Genomic DNA, 23167 nt, shown 5'->3' with positions numbered 1-23167 from the left:
ATCAATCCCCCTTACCCGGATACTTTAGCAATAATTATTTAATTCCACATAGGAAAAACGAACTGTCATCAGGACAGCAATTCTATCCCGTACGTTTGACAAGACTTTACAAAGAATGAAATGGCCATAATGAGTCAAAAGCATGCTAATGGTTTTGAATATATGCAGCAAGAAACATTGTCCCTAAAACAAAGGAATGTCAACTACCTTACCGTGACAATGGTGCGGCTGCTGATGAGAGGTGGGAAATGAAATGCCTGGGAAATAAGTTTGAAGCAGAAGCTCATCAGAGACCCCTCTGGAGATGCTGCACAAGTAATTACAATGTAAGTGCCGCTCTAAGTGCACCCAAAGCAAACATCATCATCACTCTGATGGCAGTAATTTTATATCATTACTGAATATGACTGGGTAGGAACATTAGCAATGGAACATTAAGCTGCCACATGCTGCTTCCAAATGGTTTGTAAAACAAGATATGATTATTTTTATGATTTATACCGGTTTGAAAGATTTAGAAAAGAAGGGGAAAAATAACATACACATAAAAGTAAAACAGACTTCATCCAGGTAGTTCACTTTTACATTTTAATCAGCTCTGGGTATAATTCACTTCCATCTGTAACTTTTCCCAGAGATGGGGTTAAATCATAGTGCACAACGCGTATATCCTCTCGTCTGTCTGCAACAGGGCCTGTAACCCATTCTGATCACTGATAATATAAGATTGTCAATAGTTGTGAAGTCATTGCATTGAGAAGAGTTGCATTGGTGAGCAATCCATGAACTTGAAACCTTCATTTCACTGGGAATTTCCATTGGTTGCACTCTAAAAAGGTTGCAAATCCACATGACATTGAAGTTTCAGATTCAAGTTTCCTGAGTTGCCAAACTGAAGCATCTTCCTTGGTAGAATCCAGAGACCAGACAATTGTGACTCCTTGATTGTTGTATTATTTATTTTTACAATGTGTGAGTATAACCATCTGCTCCATCAGCTACAATCTATTGATATTTTTCTTTCTTGTTCTATGTTCAAGAGCAGGAGTGTAATTTAATACAAATGTGGCAAATCACAATTTATGTACAGATGGACTTTGAGCTTGAACATAAATTGCATTATTTCACTCCCAAAGAAAAGTAAGTTCCGACAGTTCGCTTGTTTGAAAATGAATTAATTTTACTTTCTATAAGTAAGAGTTTGGTTTAAACAAGTCTAGACAGTTGACTGATATATGTTTTCACCCATCTACTGAACTTGAAAATGGAAGTCTCTCTTTAAACGGTCTTATAGACTGGATGTGATTTAAGGATGCATTTTAACATTTGCATCAAAGGGTCTGCATTTGAAATGTACACGCTTCTGCTAATCCAATTTCACAGAACCAGATGTTTCATGTTACTGACTAGAAACATGATGTTCCCCAGCATTTAGAGAAGTGACTTGCCTGATTTTTTTAAATATATACAGTGAGGGGAAAAAAGTATTTGATCCCCTGCTGATTTTGTAGGTTTCCCACTGACAAAGAAATGATCAGTCTATTAATTTTAATGGTAGGTGTATTTTAACAGTGAGAGACAGAATAACAACAAAAAAATCCAAAAAAACGCATTTCAAAAAAGTTATAAATTGATTTGCATGTTAATGAGGGAAATAAGTATTTGATCCCCTATCAATCAGCAAGATTTCTGGCTCCCAAGTGTCTTTTATACAGGTAACGAGCTGAGATTAGGAGCACTCTCTTAAAGGGAGTGCTCCTAATCTCAGCTCGTTACCTGTATAAAAGACACCTGTCTACAGAAGCAATCAATCAATCAGATTCCAAACTCTCCACCATGGCCAAGACCAAAGAGCTGTCCAAGGATGTCAGGGACAAGATTGTAGACCTACACAAGGCTGGAATGGGCTCCAAGACCATCTCCAAGCAGCTTGGTGAGAAGGTGACAACAGTTGGTGCGATTATTCGCAAATGGAAGAAACACAATATAACTGTCAGTCTCCCTCGGTCTGGGGCTCCATGCAAGATCTCACCTTGTGGAGTTTCACTGATCATGAGAACGGTGAGGAATCAGCCCAGAACTACATGGGAGGATCTTGTTAATGATCTCAAGGCAGCTGGGACCATAGTCACCAAGAAAACAATTGGTAACACACTACGCCGTGAAGGACTGAAATCCTGCAGTGCCCGCAAGGTCCCCCTGCTCAAGAAAGCACATGTACAGGCCCGTCTGAAGTTTGCCAATGAACATCTCGAAACCTTAATGACTTGGAGAGGATCTGCAAAGAGGAGTGGGACAAAATCCCTCCTGAGATGTGTGTAAACCTGGTGGCCAACTACAAGAAACGTCTGACCTCTGTGATTGCCAACAAGGGTTTTGCCAGCAAGTACTAAGTCGAAGGGGTCAAATACTTATTTCCCTCATTAACATGCAAATCAATTTATACCTTTTTTGAAATGCGTTTTTCTGGATTTTTTATGTTGTTATTCTGTCTCTCACTGTTAAAATACACCTACCATTAAAATTATAGACTGATCATTTCTTTGTCAGTGGGCAACCTCTCTTTTGCTTCTATCAAGGTTTTGATCTTTGTATTAGAGAAGTTGTGGAAATTAAATTGGAAACTCTACTTACTTTCAACTTGTTTTACAAAGTTCTTTACACAAAGAAATGGTAGCCTACCATACATCTTCTCCCTTCTATTGTAAACCTCAAGTTTCATGCTGTTGTGTGCATAATTTAGACAGTGTTTTCCATATCCTTCCAGTGTGTTCCACTCCACTTCCCAGGCCCAATATCTGTTGAGATAAATAATGGTTTCTTTATTAGCACATCTCCTGTGCTGCTTTATTAAATGCCAATTGAGTTTGTTCATTATCAGTGATAGATTTTTTTTGTGTGCTTTGTTTTGTTTGTTTGCTGGATGAATATTAATCTTCTTCTTTTCTCTTCATTTCTGGCAGCAAAAGCAGTACCTCCTGGAGAATAAATTACAGAAAATAATGAGCCTATTGAATTAGATCATTAGCTTGATTAACCAAGCCCATATGTTGCCATTATAAGAGAACAATGGGTAGAAAAAAAGAAAACAAAAAAGAAATAAAACATGGCAATGCTTATGAATCATAATTAAAAAATAGGAATATTTTTGCCATGAAAAATCAGTGACGCATTCTTCTTTTTGTACTTGAATAGTTTTTGTTTGAGGTTCATGATTTAATTTGATCAGTGTTCTTTGATTAAGGATTCAGACCCATGTGAAGATTTTATTGAAAATGATTAACAGAAGGCAGCCCAACTTTTTGTTTTTCCTGATGTAATTTCGTCGTTTTGATTCCCTTATTTCAAATTTGCATTAGCATAGGTTGAATGAATACCTGAGAGCTTCATTAATACAGAGGGATAATCTAAAGTCCATACCAACTAATTGCACATTTAAATAAGCAGGTAAAACAAAACAAAACAAAACATTAACTAATTAAATATTTGGAATCTATAACATAAGTTATTTATTCTTGCTTCTTGCTATTTTAAGGAGTACTATTTGTTAAAATGGCATTCTGCTGTTTGATATCAATGTTCCTGATGAACAGATGATAGTTAGGTTATCCTAGTCATAATATTTTCAAATGTTTATATTGTGGCATGTTACCAATTGTTTGTTTGTTTTTTATTGTTTTTTTTTAAACTATGATATCACTTATCTACATGTTCTGTGCTTTCAAAACGAATCATTTGTTTGTAATATAGGGTGTATGTCCAACTAGGTCTGACCATAAGGTGGTTTAAATTTTCAGTTTTACAATGTTTAGGTATTTTTGAGATACCTATAATACTTTGTGTCTCTCTGTGTTTGTGAACACACACAGTCGCCTCCAAAATTACTGGCATCCTTGATAAAGACAAACAAAAAAGCCTTTATAAAATAAACAATACCGGTAATGAGTTTAAATTCTATTATTCTGTACTAATACAATTGCTCAGAAATATGTATAAAAAGTAATAATTCTATTCCCTAAAAAGATGTCAACATTTTTGGCACCAAAAAAGATTATTATAATTAAAATCAAACAAAATCTGCATTAATATTATATTTTTATCATTCTTTAGGAACTGTATTGTGGCCTTTCAGAATTACAGAACTAATAGATTTACAGAACTTGGTTGCATCTTGAGGTCACCAAGTCTCCAAATTTACAATTAGATGCCACCTCCAGCCTATTTGAAAGGGTTGCTGGAAAAAAAGCCTTTATGGAGAGGACAACCAACAAAAATTAAATGCCTGGAGTTTTCTAATTGGTATTAGCACTTGGATTGAAATCGAGTGCTATAGTCAGATTAGATGAAAATAGAGCTCTTTGGCCATGGGCTTGGTTTGGCATCGAAAGATGGCTGCATATGCAGAGAAGAACCTCATACCTACTGTAACATAAGGTGGTGGGTTTTTGTTGTTATGGACCGATTTTGCTTTTACTGGTCCCGGGGCCCTTGTTAAGGTTAACAGCATCATGAACTCTACCAACTACCTGGACATTTTAGCCAAAAACCTGGTTGCCAGGAGTCTGAAAGTAGATCTTCCAGCAATACAATGACCCTAACACACATCAATATCCACAAAGAAATGATTAATTGACCACTTAACATCAACATTTTGCAATGGCCATCTCAGTCTATGGACTTGATTTCTTTGGTTTGAATTCAAAAAGACAGTCCATAAGCGCAGACCAAAGGATATGAAGGATCTGGAAAGATTCAGAATTGAAGGAATAGTCCCTTCCAATATTTCTCATCTATCTTTTTTGCAAGAGGGCTCAGAGTCATTATCCTTGCAAGTGGAGGGTGCACGAAGTATTGAAAACAAGATTGCCAATAATTGTGACACTTGACACAAATTTAGTGAAAATGTGTAATTTTAGTTGATTCCCTTGAATCATGTTTGAAAATGACAATATCAATAAGCTTGTTTATTTACAAATTTATCAAGGGTGCCAATAATTTTGGGTGTGTACGTGTGTGTGTGTGTGTGTGTGTGTGCCTGTGTGCGTGCGTGCATGTGTGAATGTGTAATATATATTGCAAATCTTTCATAAATCAGCATCTCTACATGTATGGCAGCCATTCCATTCCATTCATATTTTTATTTGGAATTTGGGAGAAATGTTGTCAGTAGTTCATAGAATAAAACTGAAATGTTCATTTTACATTTCTATACATTTCTACTATATATATATATATATATATATAGTAACGGGTTGGGGGGGCCGTCCCAAGAAAGGGCTGTATGTAGGCGGGGTCTGGTCTTGAAACACACAGTAGGGAGGCAGGCAGAGGGTACAAAACAGGCTTGCTGTTGTTTTATTGCTTCTCTTAATGGAAGGCACAGTGTCAAAAAGGCAAAACAAAACCTAGCTCTGTCTGAGCACTACCTAAACGTAAACAATCCCTAACTACAAAACAAACACGAACAATAATAACAGTAAATGCCCTGGTCGGCAGAGCCGAACACCGGGCAGACAGAAGTACGACAGGGGCAAGGCAGGTTCCTAATCAAAGTCCGTAATCAAAGTTCGTTACCGGTGGGAGGTTGTCAGACAGTCCAGGGTTTAAGAGGGAGATTGGTCCAGGTCCAGAAAAAGGGTCGTAAGCCAGTGAATCCGTCAACTGTGAACTTCTCCCTTCTTTCTCCTGCTCTCTTGCTCTCTCGCTCTCCTGTGCACCTTGCTACCCCAGCCAAGCATGCACACCCTGGTTCGTTTCCTTCTTCCTTTTATAGGGGAAGTGTTGGGCAGGGCTATGGCCATTAGGAGCCTGCTGGCTTCTGGGGTTTGAAGTCCTGGAGGAGATGTTTTGTAGTCTCCTCCACTGAAAGACCCGCCCTGACCCCAGCCTTTCCTCTCACACTGCCACATAGCCTCCCCCTCTAGAGTGAAACCAGGGGCGCACACAATGACAGCCATACCACGGCCAAGCCCCCCTCCAAAAGACACAAGGGGCGGGCAGGAGGGCCGAAGAGCCAGATGGGGTCTCCATCTGCTGGGTCATCCTCGCAGTGGATGTGCCATTCCCCCATGTCCTGTCCTTCTCCGTATCACACCCATCTGGTCCTTGGGGTGGACTGCCATGAAGGTGGCTCCCCTGTTGCTTCCTGATCCCTCCAGGAACCAGGCTTGTCTGGCGGAGACCTCTCTGCTGCCACAGCATCCCTTGGCTCCCCTCCAGTCTCTGCTCCAGCCTGGAGACACAGCGGGTCCTGGGCACGCTGAGGTGTCTCCATTTCCTTTGCTGCAGCCAGGAACTCAGGTCGAGGACAGGAACTCTGGTTGTCCAGGAGACCTGATGGAGGAAGCACAAGAGTCTCACCCTCTGGTTGCTGTGACTCCTTTGTCTTCCAGGATCCCGACCGAGTTAACTGCAGCGTCTGCGGCAGCGGTTCCTTTTGCGGCTGCTCCGGCTGCTCCGGCTGCTCCGGCTGCTCTCCAGATTCAGGGCTTGGTATATTCTTCCCCTCTGATTCAGTGCAGGGGACAACAGGTGATGCCTTCTCCTGGATTGTAGGCACCTCCTGTTCTGGTGTGGCCTCTGAGGAGACAGATGGTGACTCCCTCCTGAAGTAATCTTCTGCTGGTAGCTCCACAGTGCTCAGGGGCAGACTCTCTTCTGCCAGACACGGTGACGGATACTCTTCCACCAGGTATGGTGGCGGACACTCACCCTTGGAGTGGGACGAGGAAGGCGGCACCTCTTCAGGATACTCGGGCTCCTCCCTCCGGGGCTCTGGACACTCGGGCTCCTCCCTCCCGGACAGGGCATACTCGGGTTCCTCCCTCCAGGGCTCTGGACACTCGGGTTCCTCCCTGTCCAACACGGGAGACTCGGGGCTCTCCCTCCGGGGTTCTGAACACTTGGGTTTCTCACTCCGGGGTTCCAGTGGCAGGAACACCTCAGCCCTCTGTTGCTCCGGCGGCAGGAATACTTCGGCCGTCTGTGGCTGCGGCAGCAGGAACACCTCGGCCGTCTGTGGCTGCGGCGGCAGGCACGGCCAGAGGCTCTCTTGCTCTAGCCACAACAGGTCCTCTTCTTCCTCTCTCCCTTGCAGGTCTTCCTCTTGTCCCGGCCATGGTGGAAGAAGCAGTTCCTCATCTTCTCCCGTTGTCGTCATTTGCCAAAGCAGCAGTTCCTCCCACTGCAGGTCCTCTTCCTCCATGCAGGACGTCAGCGATGTCTCCTGCTCTGTCTCCAGCTCAGGGACAGACAGAGGTTTCTCCTCTTCCTCCCATTGCAGCTCTGCGAAGGAGGGAAACTCCACCTCATCTTCAGGCTCAGGGAAGGCGTTTAACTTCACCCATCTCTCTAGGGTGGAGAGGGAGAGAAGCTCGACCTCCTCCTCAATGCAGGACGTCAGCGACGTCTCCTGCTCTGGCTCCAGCTCTGGGACAGACGGAGGCTTCTCCTCTTCCTCCTCAGGCTCCAGACAGCATTCTACTGGTAATGCTCTTCCCCCTTCCCAGTATTCCTCTCTGCCAGGGGAAACATGCCCAGGTTGTCTAACCTGGAAACACCACTCTTCCCCTGCAAGGCACACTGGACAGACCTTGCAATCAGTGGTTGGGGAAGACTGCAGTTGAAGAGGCACTTCCTCTTCTCCTTCAGGCTGGAAGCGGGGCACCGGCGAGAGCTTTGCCTCCTTTGGCTGCATGGCCTTGTCCTCCTGCTGTTGCTGGCTCAGTTTCTCCATGAAATCCACCAACTCCTGCACAGCTGTCTTCATGTCAGACTGACCTCTTTGGATAACTTTCATTTTGTCAGGAACAGACAGGTACAGAAACTCCAACAGTAAGGAGCAAGTGGTTTGGTGCAGGTGTTTGAGGCCTTCTGTCTGCAGCCACAGTGGAGGGCTGGGATTAAACAACCAGTGAGCACTGATCTCAACTGTGTTTTCCACTGCCGCCATTTTGTGTGCCTGCCTTTGTCGTTTGGCTTTGGATTTTTGGCCCGTTTTTTTGTTTCCAAAACAGCCTTGTGTGTGCATCTTTTCTTGATCCAGACCACACAGCCAATTGTAACGGGTTGGGGGGCCCGTCACAAGAAAGGGCTGTATGTAGGCGGGGTCTGGTCTTGAAACACACAGTAGGGAGGCAGGCAGAGGGTACAAAACAGGCTTGCTGTTGTTTTATTGCTTCTCTTAATGGAAAGCACAGTGTCAAAAAGGCAAAACAAAACCTAGCTCTGTCTGAGCACTACCTAAACGTAAACAATCCCTAACTACAAAACAAACGCGAACAATAATAACAGTAAATGCCCGAGTTGGCAGAGCCGAACACCGGGCAGACAGAAGTACGACAGGGGCAAGGCAGGTTCCTAATCAACGTCCGTAATCAAAGTTCGTTACCGGTGGGAGGTTGTCAGACAGTCCGGGGTTTAAGAGGGAGATTGGTCCAGGTCCAGAAAAAGGGTCGTAAGCCAGTGAATCCGTCAGCTGTGAACTTCTCCCGTTGTCTCCGTTGTCTTCTCACCCTCCTGTGCATCCTGCTACCCCAGCCAAGCATGCACACCCTGGTTCGTTTCCTTCTTCCTTTTATAGGGGAAGTGGTGGACGGGGCAGGGCTATGGCCATCAGGAGCCTGCTGGCTTCTGGGGTTTGAAGTCCTGGAGGAGATGTTTTGTAGTCTCCTCCACTGAAAGACCCGCCCTGACCCCAGCCTTGCCTCTCACACTGCCACAAAATATATATATATATATATACATACAGCCCCGGGAAAAAATAAGAGACCACTCCAAGTTCAGAAATCAATGTTAAGTGGTTTCTTAATTTTTTCCAGAGCTGTATATACATGCACACAGACGGGTGACAAATTAAAGGAAAAACCTGAATAAATGAGTGGAGGAACATAACGAATGCAGATGACTCCAAACAGGTGTACTGTATGATACAATTAAGCAATTAACATCCTATCAGGCAAAAGTTGAGGAGGCCCAGTTGACCTCCATTTTTAATCAAGATGGCAAGAGGAAAGGATCTAAGTGACTTTGAAAGTGGGGTCATTATTGGGGCACGAATGGCAGGTGCTTCAGTCACAAAGATGCTCAACTGGCTAGTGTTCTCGACAAGTGGGTGACTGCATGTGTGGTGACACCAAGAGAAAAGTACAGGCCTGACTGCTTGACCCCTACAGTGAGGGGGTCCGGAGGCTCTGTTATGCTGTGGGGAGCATTTTCCTGGCATGGTTTGTGTCCACTTGTCCACTTAGAGGGCAGGGTCATTGCAAATCATTAGACTTATTCTGAGTGATCACCTTCATCCTATCCTATAGAAACATTTCTATCCTGATGGGAGTGGTCTCTTCCACGATGACAATGCCCCTATCCACAGGGCACGAGGGGTCACTGAATGTTGTGATGAGTATGAAAATGATGTGAATCATATGCCGTGGCCTTCGAAGTCACCAGATCTCAATCCATTTGAACACCTATGGGAGATTTTGGACTGACGTGTTAGACCACTCTCTACCATCATCATCAAAACACCAAATGAGGGAATATCTTTTGGAAGAATGGTGTTCCATCCCTCCAGTAGAGTTCTTGCTGAAGACTTGCACAAAAAGGTGTCACAGTCAACGGTGAATTTGTTCTCTAAATACGGTGGTTGAGAACTGCGGAAATCTATGCAACATGAACGTGACCAGCAACAATCATTAAAATAAGCACACAAACAAAAACCTTAGATTGTATTCAATACGATAAGACTCATGGCCATTGAAAACCACCTTAAATTACTTTAAAGTAGATATTTTCTTGCTAACGGAAGTTTATCTCACAAATGAGACACCAAAATCACTCCTTCCAAACCTTAGACATAGTAACCCTTCTAAATTTAGCAACTCATTTTTCTGCCAACAGTAGGTTATTTATAAATGCAGAATAACTGCTGGATGCCAAGTGCCAGAAAATACGTCCGATTCAGGTACCGATCGAACATGATTTAGGGACACCGCCTTGCAGAAGCATATTTGTATTGTAATACTGCAGGCAGTTTCATCCAATTTTTTTCAAAACCGACTCTATATTTGTTCGGTTATATACATCTGATAATATATCACGACTCTGTAGTTTCTATTCAATACTACAGTGGGCAAGAAAATTGAGTGTTTCGAAATCAACATTTTTTAAATAACTATCTAAATATTTTATTTAGTTATCATTTCATTAGTTTATTTATTTATTTAGTTATCAGTCTAAATTTTGTTTATAAAGAATAAAGCAGACAATTCAGAACCATTTTAGTTAAAAAAAAAAATACTCTTGTTTGTGATGACTACAAAGCATCTGACAAAATGGCACAAAATTATTAAGTACACGAGAACAGTAAGGAATTCACTATTCTTAACATGAAAATGTTGTATGCATGCTAACAATGTGTTAAGGTTTTGTTTTTGTTTTTGAACTATTGCCAAGTTGGTGATCACCCTCAGTGGTACATGTTTTGGGAGAATGACCCATATGCCGTATTCATTCTAATGCCCTAATAGAAGCGCACCCCCCTATTTTAGAAAAGAAAAATCCCAGCAATATCCAATATTCTTCACATTTTTCTTTTATTTTCAAATTTTTTGGAGACCCAATGTCATTGTGCATGTAATGTGAACAGATTCAATTAAAGAATTAACATAATTTACCCTATTTGGTGAACACGTTTGACTTAAACTTGTATGTAAAGTAAGAACATTAAATTAACAGAAATCCTTAATCACCGACTATGTCACCCACTGTATTAGGACTATCCATGCATGAACTACATATAACAAGCACTAGAAAAAATGGACTAGAAATAAGGCACTCTGACTCACAAATTTAACATAAATTACCACCTGTTCGCCGATTTCTGGTTCCTAAACTGTTTTGTAAACATGATATCCTTGTATGCAAGAAATAAATCCACAATAAAATGTGGTTGCCATTGATAGATTTTCCACTATAACAAGGTCAAGGATGAATGTGCATGTGTCATCTTTTCCTGATTGGTAAAACTCGGACGGTTTCCGAGAACGGATGAATATTGTCATAACGTTCAATTGACTAAATATACATAAATGTGCCAAAATGATGAGGTTGTGGGAACAATTTTTTGGGAATCGATTCTGGGGATCCAGTAAGTTTTGTCAGTCACCCTAAATTGCTAATTTTTACAGACTGGGACCACATGGAAGTTATTGATCAATTAGGGAAATAACTTGTTCAATTAAGGGAACTCTGGTCACTGAGGGCTGAAAAGGTTAGTTCATTTTCTTCACACCAGATCTCTACATAATAATTTTACGAGTCACCTGCTTAATTGATCACATTTAAATTGTTCCAGGGGTTAAGAAACTGCTGATTAGATGTTACCTATAAAACCTGTCGGATAGGACCCCTCATGTACTGGGTTTGGGCAGCACTGGCTTAGCTCATACTGTAATGCATAATTACAGAAATCACATTATGAAATGAAAGGCATGCCTTTTAAGTACAATATAATATATTTGCTTAGGGATTTAATTAATCCTCTTATTATTATTGTTGTTATGAACAACAACAATAATAATAGAATATTATTGTTTTGTTGTTTATTATTATTATTTTTATTATTATGTAGCATTGTCTTTTCCTCTACAGTATATATAGGACCTATGCATTTTTCACTTGTTGTTTTATCTTCCTTAACAAAAACAATATGTAAAAGAATTAAATGGAAAAAAGCAACAATGCAGTGCATTCCTCTGGTCAGTAGAGGACACTCAGTTCTTTGAGATCGTTGTCTACAGTCAACAGATCAAATTCTAATGGAACCAGGCATAAGGCACACGACCAGGCTGTCATAATTCTTCACAGGGCTAAACTGGTCAACAGATGCTTTAACGCTTTAAGTGCTTTCGCAGCAGAATTTAGGATTATCACATGCTGAAAATACACACAGAAAGGAATTCCAGTGAATTGTTTCCTTTATAACATGGTTGCTTTCCGATGGGTGAAACCAAAAGCGTGGTTCTTTCAGTCCTTCTTATTTACTATATGCAGCAACGAGCATGAAATACATTTAATACAGATTGCCTATTAAAAATTTGTTAGTGTTGTAACTCCTTTAGTGCAAATCAGCAGGGATTTGCAGATCACATTCTTTCCTTCTGTTTGGCTTAGTTCCCTAATTTACCTCAATGTATCTCAATTTAACTAATAATTACAACAGCTTAATCAATCCCCCTTTTAAGTTAATATCAAACAGTAGCTGTTTTTGTGAATTTGATATCGGCGGGGTGGGGGTGGTAAGATCACATTATAATTCATAAAATATTTCATTAAAGTTACTATTAATGGAGAAGCCTAGAACCACACCCAGCACTGGGCTTGGTTTTCTGCACATAAGAAAGACTTTGATATGAGGTCTGTCTTTGTTTTGTTAATATGGGCCAAGCTTTATCAAAAGAGGAGACTTGGACTATATTGAATGGGCTGGAAAATATATCCTATGCACATGCAATCTATTTTAGACATGGTCTGTAGAGATGCAGCAGGATTACTTTTCCTTTCAAAAAGTGCAGCATTCTTACAGCATACGGAAGCTAGCCATAAAATATTAATTATACTGCAATACCGCAGACTGCATATAGAATATTAATTTGGCTATTTAATTAATGGCCTATTGAATGCCACTATTACCTCTTGTTATGCATTTGGCCTATTAATGATTTGCTCTGTCCTCCAGTCTGCAGATACTGCTCAGTTCCACACAGTTTCTGGAGGTTAATTAGTGGGTATAATCTTGGTTCGCCCTTGGTTTCAGTGAAAATCACAATCGACTCATTTAGCTTATATTAGTGAGATACAATTTTGATGCCTACAGTAATGAGCAATTCTTAAAATGCATAGACAAATTAATTAGCATATGGAAAATGTTTTGATTAATATGCATTACTGTATATACACAAAACCATATCCAGACCTTACACAGAATGTGAACGTAATTAAATACATAATTTGCATCTGCCGATAAATAAGTAATAATACATGACATCCATATTGTAGATCTTCTGTAAGCATGATTTTAATTATACCTACATTTTACATTTATGTATTTATATTTACTCACTTAAATTAAAAGCATATTGCAGTGAAATAGTCACAGAGGGTGCCAAGCTTCCGTGTGATTTTTTATTTTTTCATTGCACTTAGATTATTCTTTATTGTTCGTTGATTTAATTTCTATTATTCACTGATTTTATTTATATTTCACTAATTGTTTGATTAACATTAATTGTTTATTTTTCACTAATTGATTGGTTGTTCTCATTTGTATTCACTTATGTATGAATGCACGGGACTTGACATCTAATGCGGCGCACCTGTTTCACTAAGCAGCGCCCCACCCTTCACTCACAGCCACTGCACCTGTATAGCACCTAGTATGGATAAAAGCTGCCCTGACCAAGAGGAGAGTGAACTATGGAGAAGCAGCAAGGAAAGGCAGCTTTTGAACACCAGCAGGAACCGTGACTGCAGGGCCACAGTAAAACAGCAGGAAGGGCTGTGGAGGACCATATCCTGGCTGTGAGGGTGCCAGCCGGTGGGAGCTGAGTCTCCGTGGCTCGAAGCAGTTCCTTGTGGACGGCCGGCTGGTTGGAGAAACATTAGCTACTGAACCCCGTGCGCCTAGTGCAGTCAAAAGAACATAAGGGATTATAATTGGCGAAGGACATTTGAATCAAACAGTGTGTGTTGGTTGAATGCACTATCGGACTTACCTTGCAGGCTTTTTTGGCTTCCAGTTCCGCGGTGGTAGACGGCACCTCGGGCTCCGGACCAAGCAGCACAGAGGAAGAGGAGCATAGGGATCAAAGGGATATGTTAATACCATCCGCAAGTGTGCGTGGTTGCAGCACTTACCTTTGAGCGAGCGTGTCCTTTTCCTGAGCCTGTTCCATTCTTTCTCTCTCCCTCTTTTCCTGGATCGGCGCAGGTTGCGTGGACAAGCTGGGGCTGCTTGGAGGAGAGTGCCGTTGCGAGGATCTTCATCCCCAGCCTGGGATGGGAGCCGCGCTCTGAGCCGGGTAGTGACTGGTGGCGATCACTGTATTTAGGACTGCACTGTGACTATTTATCCTCTTTCCTTTTCTTTTCCATTGGACATTGCTACTAGTGAACTCAGGGGTATGGTTTTGGGCTTAGTTTTTAGTTAGGGTTTTAGTATAGTTTATTTTTCTATTTTTAGCTTTTTTATTGGTTTTAATATTTGTATTTGCCCACACCGATAAAAGGCAATTTTCACTGTTGGGAAAAATACTGAGGGGACTGACAGACCTGTAATGAAACCTGTACCTTTGGGAAATGTTTAGACTCCTTAATTTGGTGGTAATGGTTTAATCTTTTCCCTTTTGTTTGATTCATACAGTGACTTTATTTTGTCCTAGATAGTTTTAGTTAAATGTCTTGCAACTTTATTTCCCCAAAACATGTTCATGTACATAAGCTATCTTTGATAATGTAAGATTCTGTTTTGTCGTGAAGCCCAGGCTTGAATGATTTATAAAAATGCAAAAACTCTTTGTGAACTGCAGCCCTTTCACCTTGCTCTCGGTGTGATTGTCACTGATGCTGACATTCAGAACTCCAGACTCCCACAGGGCATTTGTTTTTTTATATATACATTTTAAAATATTACATGAAGGGTTACCTTAAAAAAACAAAAAAAACATACATGGACTTACAATTGAAAATAAATGGGTGCCAGATTAGGTTAAATTTCTGAATTAACCTATGGGTTATATAGGCCTACACCTCAGTTTTTCAAGTGTGTATGATCCATTGTAAGTGGTAGGTTGGAACAGCAGATCTGCAGTTCAAGTGAATTAGACGACGAAATGGAAGAGAATTGAAAGCTAAAGCATCTGCCCCATTTTTGTCTATTTCTCTTTTCTGAGGGGGTACCCCAAAAATACAAATTGTTGGATTAATTGCTGTTGTTTTACCACACATATGAGAAAAAGAGTGCTTTAAAAGTTATGAACTTTTTTAACATGCGCTGCTCTTTATTTTTTTATTAGTCTTTTTGCTTTTTTTATTATAGTGGCCTTGGGTAAAGGGGTCAGTCATGTAAATATGTGATTTAATAATAAATAGCTTAAATCTTTATTTAAATTATTTAAAATGTTTCTAAAACTTTCTTTATATTTTTTAGCTTGTGATATCTGGATAGGAGCTTTGCTGAAATTTGTGCTCTCCATTTTTCACAGAGGACTTTTATTAGTTTATCATGGTTCGCCTGCTTTTTAGAATGTCACCTGGTTTCTGTGTAGTCTGTCCAGGGGGTACAGTCCGTAAACTATACTTTAGTGGTGATATGCCATATTGCTTGGTGACTCGAGTGTCTAATCTCAATCTTCACCTGTTCTGCGCTGTAGTCATGATGCATTCAATTTCAGCTGCAGGGATGGGATCCTTCCATGAAACAAATCACCACAATTGTCTTATTGGTATTCACAACAAATCTCCAGCAGGACACACAAGAGCTGTAATACATTATCTGCTTAATAAAGTAGGTTTAATGCGCAAGAGAGGTAATGTAGCAAGTCACTTACATCGTATTAGGACCAAGACCTTCTTTATTAAGTCCATTTAGGTTGAGGTCTAGTGTTGTGATAAAACCTTTTTGATGAGCGTTAGTAAGAGCATCCCAGGCTTAATGTCCTCTTGTTAGTGCCCAAAACAAGGGTAATTTTCTCCTGTAGGGAAATACACCCTCAATTAAATTTCGTAATGAGTCTAATCTAATACAGCCTGCAGCCGCTGCCAGTGTATTTATTGTATGCCTTTTTTCTTGGATGGAAATAAGCTATATAGCTGGGCATTGAGGTTTTTCATACTAATACTGGAATTGCTGTAGATTTCTAGGAGGAATCAAGCCCCCAAGATTTAATCTGATAGCCATCTGATAGCCATTGCTCTGTATATAGTATGTATCACAATTATCTGGAATTCCATCACTCTGCTTGCAATGGAAAATCCATTTGTAAAACCTCAATGTGTTGTATAAACCTGCTATGGTTAAACTCAGCCTTACATGCATTTTAAAGAAGATTCCCATTATGTTTATGATGGCATTTGACAACTGAAGCTACCCATTTTATAGTAAGGTGTTCATAGTGACAAATGGGTTTTAACTCCAGACTTGATCTTGTATTTTAATCTTGATCTTAAACACTGTGTGGATTTTTTGTCAATCACCATTTTAGTCTTTTCTTAAATATGATTCCTGATTTAATTTCTGAAAATCAGTATTTAAAACAAATCGGTTATTGTTTTTTTCTCTATAATGCATAAACATTTTCGGATTAGATTGAGTTTGAAAATGAAAACATGAAGATCATTTATGTTACTTTGGATAAAAGCAGCAATATTTCCAGAGGCGGCTTACCATGGTTTTTAATGCAATGATATGTTGTTTATTTCTGTATATGTAGGCTTCATTATAGTCTTTGAAGAACTCAAATTACGGTAATGGAACCCCAACTTTTGTAAACTCACGCCTTTCTCTTTAGATGGTAATTAAAACCTATTAACTATCCTACATGATGTACCACTGAACACTTTAGAAATCATATTCCACCTGGTGAAAACTGATCGCATTGCCTTTGAATGGTGAAGTCCTCTGTAAATGTATTATTTTTAGAATAGTTCCAGGGGTTAATCTTGCTCCAAAGACGAATCTCTCGTCCTGTCCATCAGAGGTCCTTTTGGGATATACAGCATTTAATTAAGAGGACAGACTAATAGGTACATTGAAAGTGATCACAGTAAAAAAAAAATATATTCCATGTGTCCAGTGACACAATGCACAGGTATCAGCTGGCATCAACAAAACCATCAACTTTACAAGGTAAACATTTTAATAAGGTCAACACACTTCTAAAACATGAACATTGAAATGTGTATGAATACGGTATACAGCAGTGTCTTTAAACTGGTTATTGAGGCTGATAAGTATTGTTCTTCATCAATTTAATAGGGACTTTTAATTAAATGTATGTGAACACATTCAGTATTGTAAAAATAATTAAATAAACCCCCATGTATATCCAGATTATGTGCATGGATTATTAACTTTCCTGATTGTACATAATTACACTTAAGACATTTTACATATTTCTGCTGGAAATAGTGTGGTTAAATGCACATGATGGGATATATATTGATAACCTCAAAAAAGCTAAAGCTTGCCAAATTGAAACTAGATCTATACTTATCTAGAAATGTGATTTTAAACTTCCTAACCAAGGTACTTCTTATGGAATAGGCAATTATTTGTATTTCTTTATAGAGACCTTTTCATATTAGAATAGGTTTGTCTTGTGATGACAACCACCACTAAGAATAATAAAATAATGAGGCTCTGGTTGTTTCACAGAACAAAGTGGGGGGGCTGATCGTTCTACTGTAGCCCTACTCTGCTAAATTTAGATTAGAATGCTTTTCACACACAGATTATTATAGGGGTTAATATATTGTCGAGGAAGTGTTACATTTCAAATAGCAAAGTGAATTAAACTTAATGCTGATGAGGTGCAGGAAATTTGGATGTCAGCAGTGCACAATTTGTCTGTGTCTGTTGTGACCGGGATTTGAACTGTGTACCCTGGGAATTCATGACATCAAATTCAAGAGAATATTAAAAGTTAATCATAGAGACAGGCAAGGAGAGGTGATTGGTTCACGTGCAGTATATTCCTATACAAATATTGTCTGTATCATAGATTTAAGCTGCTTGTTTGTTGTTCATATTCAGGTCCTGAAATAGCTTTACCACCTTGAATGTATACAGTGGAAAAACACGTAGGACATGTTTATCCTTGCACATTTTCTTACCGTAATTGCGAAACTAATGATGTGTCGTTTACAAAATAAAATATAATCATGCTTTTATATGAGGTTGTTTTCATACACTGTCTTATAAAATATTTTCCTTTCAGCTGCTAAAAAATATTTCATGCAGAAGAAAAAGAAACATACTGCAGGAATGTGTCAATTTGTTTGAACTGCATCCTATTTATCCTTTGACATACTAGGCAAGTCTTGATGTGCTAGGTTTAATTGCCGATTTATGTAAATTGAGTAATGAAAATGGCAAGTCTATAATTAAAACATCGTGTGAGTTCTGCTGCTGCAAAGCTGGGATGATACCTGTGTAATGTTTTGAACAAAAGAAACTCTACATGCAGGAACACAGACAACACTACAATACCATCAGGGCTAAACAGACAAGCAAAACAAATGACCCAAATGAAATGAGACAGATACTATCCTGTTCAGTGGAAGAAAGAGGTCAGAGACAGTCTTGGGAAAGAAATAGTTAATGCACTTTTGCAAAAGGGGGAAGGGCAGGGGGGAGAAAAATAGAATTTCTTTTTGGAGCCCTCGCGGTGTTTGTTTTAATGGATTTCACATAGCTCCTTTTAAGTAAGCACTAAATGTGGAGGCAGTAACTGTTTCACGTTTATCATAAAGAACTATACATTATTCATGCTTTCTTCCATTTTACCTACTCTGGGAAACAATCCCCTGGCTTCCCTGTGTCCCAGTTAAACCTTTATCAATAATGCAGTCTACCCTGAACATGGCACTTCAGATGAATGAACAAGTTAACGCCTTTCTGGACCATCTGTAAACTGAATGCTGGCCATTGCAACAGGGCTGAGGGGTTAGTGGCGAGGGGACAGGGGCTCAGGGAGCACCCTGATTAAAGATAAATGCTTTCTGCTGCTTTTTGCATTAAAGCTGCTGTGTCTCCCTCCCCATGTTGCTCAGAGATGATGCATGGAATCAAAATGTAACTAATAGTTTTTATCTGTTACTTATACTTAACAAAATATGGTAAGTAGTTTTCTAGTTTTGTAACATTTGGAACTGCCTGCTGTTTTCAATGGAGTTGTTGTTTCGAATGATTTTACTTTACCCAGTGAAAGTGTACAAATCCACCTCCATTCTTGTTACTGCTAGACTCTTGCTGTTCTCACTTTTAGAAAATGAAACTGAAGATTTAGTCTGATTTATTTTAAAAAGATTATATATAACAAGCCATTTGATAAATATGTATAATAATATTGGCTTGCCAGTGTTGTTTTGTTAATGCTTTTGCACACCCTGTTTTGAATAGGTAATAGTCTAGACTGTGTATCCCATTCAGGAAGTGCACATAGGACTAATCAGGTCAGCTCAATTCAGTAATGGGAGAATGTGCACTGAGGCTACATAACTTGTTCTCCATCGAAGTTTCTCTGGAAAAACCACAATCAATTCTGTCATGGAAGCTGCATCATTTCTAGTGGATTGGCAGCTTCACCAGCCTCCATGTGATACATCTCCCTTGCCTGTCATTCTCTGTTTAAGGATTTCCAACTGCCCTGTGCTAAACCAGTCTGGTTCAAAGAATCACATTCTTTGTTAATGAAAGTAGTTTCTTAAGCAGCATAGCCGGGGTATTATTTTCAAGCTTGAAGTTAAAATGTTATTTATAGGTTGCTTTAATGTAGATGTGTCGGCTTGTGCTTTTTATGTGAACTTCTGCCACTGCTAGTTCATTTCAATGCATTATGTATTTATTAATGCTGCATAAATTCATAGTTAGTGGAATAAATATTTTGACACCTCAAATTCGGCTTTTTGCTACATTCTGTTTATAGTCAAAAATCTCCTAAAATGTGCAGTGAGTTAAAGCATGGTTCTTCATGATTGTGAAAGTCCAGGACCAGTGCAATGTAAACCAGTAAGGCAATCTCAGAGTGCAGCAATAGGCTTTGCTAAATTCCGGTAGCCTTTAGACTGCTGATCTATGTTTACATGTGACATTACAACAAAGTACTAAGATTAATTATTTTAAAGTTGTTTAGCAATGTACAGTACAATACAAAAACCAAAGAACTACACAGAGAAATCAACAGTAGAAGGAACCACAATAATGAAGTGTGGTGCATTATTGGTGCACAGTTGTTCGTGGTTTAGTAGGGAGACTGTAGAAATACAAATCAAACCAAGATCCTTGTGGTCTTCAGTAATGGGCAGTGTTGAAGTAGCACTCTCCTAGTGATTTTGGTTTATTGGTTATAAAACTGAGAGAGAAACCATATGGTCATTAGGTGCAGTCTGAAAAGTGAGTTTTCGAGAGGTTCTGGAAGGCCACAGAGGTTGCGATCTTGTTCTGAGATGCATCATTTTGGGAGGAGGATGAGTGTGTGGGAGGTAGGAAAGTAAAGGAAAACAAAGCTAAGTGACCAACAGAGAAAAGACGGAGTGTACCAGAGAATATAAGATGTATAGAGAGAAAGATGACTGAGTTGTAGAGTCGAGCCAAGTTCAGTAATTATCTATTCTAAATTTGGCTGAAAGTGGGGAGGGGAAATATAAAAGACACTGAATTATGTGTCATATAGAGACACTTCTTTTATGGAACTCAAGTTACAGAAATACACAGGTTTGGTTTGTTTCTTCCCATCTGGGTTGTGTGACTTAGCCTGACCATTGGAGACAGGATTATGCCTGGCAAGTCTTTTTGATGCTGAGAGAATAACACACTAGATTGTGCCAATGTGCTTATCTTGCCCACAAGTTGCAGTCTGGAAGGCTTCCTGCCCCAAGCCACAAGGGACAGGCTATTGCACTTCTTCTGTTTGGGAAACCACTTCACGATCAGAATCGACCGAAGATCTCTGACTTAATCAGGTAGCAGACAAAGCGCAGACAGGAGATTCTGATTAAAATATTTTTAAGGCTGCCTGGGAAAGCAAGAACCCTTATTAAAAATTGATCTGCAAGCTGTTTTGTTGGTGCCGTGCTGAAGAATTCATTACCTAGTACACAGTGTGCTCAACCCTTCCCCCCTCCCCAGCAATCCTCACTCGACAAGTGAAAAATGGCTTCTCATTTATCATATTTAAGATGCAAACAAACAAACAGTCCTGTAATAGAGACCAAAAGAAAAGGGAAGGATAAAGAAAGGAAAAGAATAGGCAGTTTAGGAGCTGCTCAGCTGATTTCGATCATTAAAGTGGAGTGTTAAACTGTTGTTTTTCTTTCCATTTGATTTGCTCCCAGCGTGTCAAGCCCTTCAGTCCAGCAGCTCAGAGGACTGGGGTGGGTGGATTGATTGAGCTGAGATGTTGATTAATGAGTAATGCAAATGACAAGGCTTCAAAACCACCCACCTCAAGAAATCAATATTGTGAGGCTCCCCTCAGCCCCCCCTTACCCCCCAAACCACCACTTTTCAAGAAAAATTATTAAAAACCCGAAGCTCATTATCCACACTGCTGAGCAAGAAATGCACTGTGTTGATGACTTTAAATGCTATTTTACATTTCAAAATGATTTTGTTGTTGTTTTGGTATGCATGTTGTATTACTGTGCATTTTAAATGTCATCTGTCTGGTTTATTTGTCTTTGTAGAGGTGTAGATGTGGGTGATAAATTAAACACTAAGCTTTATCAATTGATTTTTGTTGTCAATCAACTGCATATCTTTGACTTAGGCAAGGTGTTCCATCTTAAACTTTATATGGCTTTCCTTGATCTTTGCTTTCATTAATCTCATGGTTGTGAATTAGATAGTTCTGGTTTCTGCATCACTTTTTTCCCCTTTTGTAGATAATTTAATTATTTTTAGATTATTCTGTTTTCTTGCTCCCCTGCTTGATACAGAGACCCCCTGTGTACTGTTCAGCATGTTTGATCAAAGACATCTTGGGTAAGATGCATGCTGTTGATTTTCCACATTGGGGCTGCCATAGTTACTTATATCTCTTTAAGTGTATAATACAAATTCTCATAATCAGCTTCAGTGTTTTTTACAAAGCATTTTTGTAAATATATCAAAAGATGTTAACTAAACCTAGCTATTGACTTTCTAAATACATTACTTACCCATTCATATGCACACATTATGTATTAAAGAGTATTTTAACAAAATATTTACAATACGATTCAACACTTTGAGCATAATGCAGTACAGGGCAAACTGGATATAGAAAACTTAAGTGGTGGCTTTTCTGAGGATACTGAAGTCCTGATGTTCCTGAGTTGTGTGGCAGTGTTTAACTGCAGAGCTGGATTTCAGACCAGATGAAGCCAGACCAGATGAAGCCAGACCATTCAGGACGCTGTATGTCAGCAAAATCATTTTGAGTGAGTCTGGTCTCAGGTGGTTGGTTTCGCCCGCTTGGGCCATTAGGCACATTACATGGCTTCATAGTGAATAAAGGGTGTAGCCCAAGCTGGGATTAGAGTCTTCCTTCAGAGCTCCTGCCCACACTTTCTTTATTCTGGACTTTTCTCTCATTGCTCAACAGTGCTATTCTTAAGCCATAATGATGATCATCATAATAATTAAAAATGCTTTGATAAAGTTGAAATTACTTTACTGCACAATACGGATGGCCTTCTATTTGTTTTTTGTTTCAAGAAATAAAATAAATAATTCCAAAACAGACATTTCCACAAATTACCTACTTTATGAACCTTTATTTCACAATCTTTTACTACGCTGTATTGCTTGTTTTCTCATTTAGATACAAGTGCCCTTGAAATGCTTCCAGAAAATAAGAATGAAGGTACATGCAAGGTGAAACAAACAAAAGCACAGAAAAAATCACTACCAGGCAAGAAGAAAATGAATAATGGCAAGACTCCAATTAAGCAGTTTCTCATGCATTTGTGCATTGTTCAATGAAACCAGTGCTGACTGTCAAATGACTGTAAAATGCAGTACATAATTTATGACCTTTTATGATACATTGGAAATTGGTGAAATCCTTCACCATAGGATTTATTAAAAAAAACAAAAACAAAAAAACACATATATATATAATGTTAACATCGTGAAACCATAGGCCTTGAACTAAATATCTAAGTTAATACTTAGGAGACCAATGCTCTTAAAAATGGCAAATTAAGGATTTGGCCTATATAAATATATTAAATATAAAAATAGTTTATATAAATTGCTAAGGAAGTATATAAGGTAGTTTTCAAAAATACAAAAAATCCAATTGTGCTTAAATTGACTTGGATTTCTTTATACTAATTACAGTATACTGAAATTGGTTGGTTGATTGATTGATTGATTGAACTCTGTCAAAGTTCTGTCATGTATATC

The 23167-nt window shown here is 39.3% G+C and overlaps 1 long non-coding RNA gene across 1 annotated transcript in view; it reads left to right on the top strand.

Moving 5' to 3' along the window:
• The window catches only part of LOC136754070 (uncharacterized), a 48616-nt gene extending 33519 nt beyond the window's left edge, over window positions 1-15097 (top strand). Inside the window, exon 4 of the long non-coding RNA XR_010817522.1 lies at window positions 13988-15097. This is a non-coding gene — a long non-coding RNA (uncharacterized LOC136754070). The remainder of the gene's footprint in view (window positions 1-13987) is intronic.
• Window positions 15098-23167: the final 8070 nt, after the last annotated feature.

The sequence above is a fragment of the Amia ocellicauda genome, chromosome 7, assembly GCF_036373705.1.
Source record: "Amia ocellicauda isolate fAmiCal2 chromosome 7, fAmiCal2.hap1, whole genome shotgun sequence".
Classification (NCBI taxonomy): Eukaryota; Metazoa; Chordata; class Actinopteri; order Amiiformes; family Amiidae; genus Amia; species Amia ocellicauda.
Note: the sequence above shows the minus strand (reverse complement) of the source record. Positions and strands in the feature narration are given on the sequence as shown.